Source organism: Oncorhynchus mykiss, chromosome 31 (genome assembly GCF_013265735.2).
Source record: "Oncorhynchus mykiss isolate Arlee chromosome 31, USDA_OmykA_1.1, whole genome shotgun sequence".
NCBI classification, from domain to species: domain Eukaryota; kingdom Metazoa; phylum Chordata; class Actinopteri; order Salmoniformes; family Salmonidae; genus Oncorhynchus; species Oncorhynchus mykiss.
In genome coordinates this window covers 29077710-29083632 of record NC_050571.1, presented here as the reverse complement: position 1 = coordinate 29083632, position 5923 = coordinate 29077710, and positions in this window count along the sequence as shown.

The window sequence follows — 5923 nt, the reverse complement described above, 5'->3', positions numbered from 1 at the left end:
GATAGAGAATGTAAAACAATCAAAACACGATCGCCTGTTTCAATAATACACAGTTTAATACACAGTTTATACAGAGAGACTCATGCTTTTATTTCAAGCTGGCCTGACTACTGTTATGTTCTCCTGTCTAGTCTACCCAACAAAGCCATTGGTCAACTGCACAACATAAAGCATGCTGCAGCACAGGTACTGACTAAGACCAAACTGAGAGCACACATTACACCAGTTTTTAAATCAATCCACGATTGCGCACCCCAATACATGTTCGACACACATTTTAGTTATGTACCCAGTAGGTCCCTGAGGTCCTCTGACACTGGCCTTTTAACTATCCCAAAGCCTAGGACCAAGAGGCATGGAGAGACAGCCTTTAGTTACTATGCCCCCAGACCCTAGAATAGTCTGCTAGAGAACCTGAGGGGAGCCAAAACTGTGGGCATGTTTAACAGGGATCTTGAAAAACATACCTTTTTAGCTGTGCTTTTCATTAGGGTGATTTTTAGTCTTTCCGTTTTTATTGTTCTTGTGTTTTATCCTCTGATGTTTGTTGTGTAGTAAATATTTCAGTTTTTTTAATAGTTTTTTTTTATTTATGTTTTTTTCCTGTGAAGTGCATTGCGTTACATCCATGTCTGAAATGTGCTATATAAATAAAGTTTGATTTGATGTCAGTGGCTTCACTTTGCCTCTGGCATCATGCTCGTATGTGTGTATTAACAATGACCCACGCTGTTACACATATGTATTACTGTGTTTGCCAATTCACTGATTGATATAACTTCTCTTCAGAGAAGATGTGCAGATCATGTTGCGATGTGTCTTTAAACTAACCATAAGTACAGAAGATACAGAGCGGAGATAGCCGCGGGAAAATTATTTAAATTGATTTATTTCACCTTTATTTAACCAGGAAGGCTAGTTAAGAACGCGACCTGGCCAAGATAAAGCAAAGCAGTTCGACACATACAACACAGAGTTACACATGGAATAAACAAACGTACAGTCAATAATACAGTAGAAAAAGTCTATATACAGCGTGTGCCAATTAATAAGATAAGGGAGGTAAGGCAATAAATATGCCATGGTGGCGAAGTAATTACAATATACCAATTAAACACTGGAGTGATAGATGTGCAGAAGATGGATGTGCAAGTAGAGATACTGGGGTGCAAAGGAGCAAGATAAATAAATACAGTATGGGGACGAGGTAGTTGGATGGGCTATTTACAGATGGGCTATGTACAGGTGCAGTGATCTGTGAGCTGCTCTGACAGCTGGTGCTTAAAGCTAGTGAGGGAGATATGAGTCTCCAGCTTCAGTGATTTTTGAAGTTCGTTCCAGTCATTGGCAGCAGAGAACTGGAAGGAAAGGTGGCGATATGAGATATACCTGCTGGAGCGCGTGCTACGGGTGGGTGCTGCTATGGTGACCAGTGAGCTGAGATAAGGCGGGGCTTTACCTAGCAAAGACTTGTAGATGACCTGGAGCCAGTGGGTTTGGCAACGAGTATGAAGCGAGGGCCAGCCAACGAGAGCGTACAGGTCGCAGTGGTGGGTAGTATATGGTGCTTTGGTAACAAAAAGGATGGCAGTGTGATAGACTGCATCCAATTTGCATCCAATTTGTTGAGTTGGAGGCTATTTTGTAAATGACATAACCGAAGTCGAGGATCGGTAGGATGGTCAGTTTTACGAGGGTATGTTTGGCAACATGAGTGAAGGATGCTTTGTTGCGAAATAGGAAGCTGATGTTTGGGGAGCTGAGCCACAGAAGGTTATATGGGTCTGCTAATACAGGGCTAGTAAAGGCCCAGTGCACTACTTTAGTGATTTTTAAAGGTTTTATTATTTATATACTTTTTAAATCCAGATTTAAAAGTAGCACCACTACTTCCCACGGCTATGGAGGACAATGGTAGGATAGATTCTGTTCTGTCTGTTCTGCGGTAGGAGGTTTCTATAGAAACAATTATATTTTTGTCTTCCTCATTTGCATTATTCGTTGTGCCACAGATTTATTTTTAATGAACACGTCACAATTTACATTTACATTAGATTCGGATCTCTCACAACTTCCGTTATGTATCTTTTTCACGAAAATACAATATATACCAAACAACCCCAACCTCAAGGTTATCGTCAAGATTACCAACCACTAAACCTCCCTTCGTGTGACTTGTTAGCTAACCACAATGGGATGCGGCAGTGACTTGATACTGTATCTGTCAAACCAATGGGGATTTTGTACTTCGTCACCGTAAATAAGTTATCTTTTTTGGGGGGAACAAATGAATATTTTGAAACCCCTCCCAGTTACGCAGGCCAATTGCGTAATTCTGTCACTTACATAACAGGGAGAATAACATCTGTCATTCACAATGTCAGTAATGCAGGTTGATGGTAATGTCACAGATATGGGTGTGGAGCTGGGGATGAGTGCTAATTACCACAGCTATATCCCCCTCTAATAACGGGCTAGAGGAGCTCTATGAAATACACTCTGTTCTTCCACGGGGGAATGGATTTTTGATCCTCCACCCAATCAATATCATCTAAAACACAGTATTCCCTAGGAGTCAAGATTGAAAAAGACCAAGGCATATATTATGATTTTCTAAGTCATTGGAATGAAGGATATGGGAAAACTTTTCAGCTTTAAAAGTTGTTCATGTTCATGGAAAGTAGAATAGGGAGGAGAGATCTGTATCATACTGCCTGACTGCATGGAATTGTGATCGACCCAGAAATAGGGACACGTTACCCATAAGGACTCGTGTCACCTCATGGGAAAATGACTCGGTTTTTTGAACTGGAATGTGCTAGAGAGAACCAGCAGACACTGGAGATCTCATTACCATATCATAGCACATGTCCGATAAAAGGTTACACTACCTTATTGATCGCCCAAAAGATGAAGGGACAGTCCACTCCTTTCCCTCTCTCTCTTCTAAATCCACTAGCTACCTGGCTTCCTCAAAGGAAGACTTTTTACTGCTTACCCTCTCCCATGCCCCCTCATACTCCCTGCCCTGTGGCTACAGATATCCTAAGGCTATCTCCCAAACTTCAGAAGTGCCAAAATGGCACGAGACGACATTGCTAGTTCCGGCCCTCAGCCATTTGCTCTATGCGCGCATCATGATTTAGTGTATTATTTTTGGTGAGGAGTGGACAGATAAAACAACCAAAGGGCCTCTGAGGTTGTTCTAAAACGTCTCAACTGTGCATCCTTGGCTTCCCCTTTGAACCTCTCCGTAGGGTCAACACCAGACCAAATCCCATTCGTCCTCTCCATTAATGCAACAACCTGAAACCAACATATCATCACAGTTCCAGAAGCTTGCTCTAACTGTAATTGAAATGGCCCAACGGGAATTCCTTGGTTCTGGTTGCCCCTTCATGCCCTATTCCCCACCCTCCATCTATCACTGTATCCCTGGTGCTCTTGTAACGAGGAGGGGTTAACAGCGAGGTCGCCGCGCCCATGCGTACTTACTGCCTCCTGAACAGTGGCCCCTCAGTTCCTTTGCATGTGTACATATGACGCCAGCAGAAAACCGGCATACAGCGTCATGTCAAGTACATATTCATTTAGCTGCCAGGTGCCAAGGAGTGTTAGCTCGAGAGCATCAACAGAGATGTGCTCAGCAAATGGATGTACTTCAATGGGGATGTGATCAGAAACGCCATCCTTCCTTCAGATGTCGAGTTCACAGGTTTGATTACACAGCCCCCTCGCGACACATCCTGCTACAGATAAAATTAAACACCCGCGATTACAAACAGCTTTGAAATACCCTGGACCACGATCAATGTCATCCCTTATTTAAGCTCATCCTCAAAAGATGGAGATTTGAGGATTCATACACAAAGTATTCAAACGCTATATCGCACAGCAGCCACAAATTGTTACTAATGAAATGTGATGGTGTTAAGAGACAGCAAAGACAACAGCCGCTTAAGGTCTCCTGGTGCTGTGTTTGTCAAATCTAAGGGATTCTTCTCTTTGGGCGTTTTGATCAAAGCCTCTTTAACATTCTTTCACAAGTGCTCAACATGCATTCAGTGTAACGTAAATCATTAAGCAATGACATTAAAAAATAACATCTAAGTTCTCATAGATAATAACCAGCCATGATGAAGCGCATATACACGGAAATAGGCAAAGATTTCTGCTCCAATGTGCTGTTTTAAGCATATTCATCTGCCTCTTCACATGCATGAAAGCTGCCAGTTGCCCTTGCCAAGAAGTGGGGGACATTAAGGCAAGCGTCCTAGTTGATCTCTGATGACAAGGATCTGGATGAGAGATCATAGGCAAGGGGGCGAAAGCTGTGGTCATCCCCCTGAAAGGATGGCATTTCTCCTCGTGGGTCTTGGGCTTGCTAGATGTTGCCCCATCTTCAAACAGCACTAAAGAAAACCTTAGAGATGTGGATTTTGAAAGATACACAAAGGATTCAGTATGCTTCCCTTCGGAACACACATGCATCCTGTCATGAGAAAACCATTGTCAGCCGTATGGGCAAACTCCTGAGCTGATTGGCTCGAAAGAGACCTTTAAAGCCTTCATTGCTGCCCAGAGACTGGCTTATCAAAAAACTGTCCGAAATATCTCTTATGTAAGGCATGGATAATGAATGAAAGAAAAAAAACAGCTTTTTTTAGAACCATCCACAGGGGTTCATTGAAATGCATCAAAAGACAAAAACGCATCAGATACCGAGATGGGCGTGGTCTTTAGCTTCTCCCAGATCCATCTCTCCCATTTTTTTCCCAACGATAGCCTTTTTTGGGTAAAAGTCTTCTACAAAAAATCTGTGAGCGCTGTATGTTGGGGGGCTTGGGCTTTAGTTGACAGTGGAGCCCCAATTGCGAAGTGTGAATAGAGGGCTGTTTTAATAAGCCTGGTACCGGCTGAGCTACACAGGGGGGCTGGCACCAGAAAACTGCACTGCAGATGAAGATGAGAGAGAAATCCAAGGGATCAGTCTGGCCACATCAGAAGATCAGCGCTCATGGGGATTTCTGATTTCTGATTCTGCATTTCGCTGCGAGAAATATTACGCTTTTACACACTCGGTTGTCATCATTGCATTGTCTTACATAAGAGTCCTGCCACTGCTGGTGTGGTTCGTTTGAACGCTTGTTAATTGTCAAGTTGTCAACGGAACATAGAGGACATGAAACAGATTACCTTGTGAATGTTCTTTGAAAACACGTCCCACAACTCAATGGTACTCTCCACGAGTAACATCTTCCTCTGACACCCGTGTTTCATCCCTCTGATTGCCTACTGCACCACCTGACCTTTTAGAATCCATGTTGGGTTCGTCTTCACCATCACTCTCATCACACACTGTTAGCATCAGAGTTGCGTCTGTGCCAAGCCCCTCTGAGCCCCACGTGCTCCATTTGGAGAGAGATGAACACAACATTGAAATAAAGAAGACGGAGGCGCAGCTGCATCCAGTTTATCATGTAAAGGGCTGCAGTTTCCCGTGGCGAGAGGTAAGGACCAGAGAGAACCTCAAATGGGGGCATAGATAAGTGAAACTTCATATATGGTGGGGGGATATAGTGGAGGACACTATAGCTACCACAGGACCACACTGGCGAGTATGAAGAGATTAGGGGGCCAGTGTGAAGAAGTCATGGAGGGTAGCCAAGAGCAGAGGGAGAGAGACAGATGAGAGAGAAAGGAGAGGAGACGGCGAAAAAGGAGGGGGAGGGCAGGGATGGATGAAAAGAAACCGAGTTAGGGAGCAACAACACTACCGGCTTGACCTGGAGAAGATGGATCCAATTAAAATCACACTTGGTCGGCCTTATCACCGCCCCCTCGCCATGCTGACGCAGTGCCACACTAGTCGGCCTAGCATGGTTTCTATACCATAGCAGTGGGGAAGGGAGTGGGCACATGT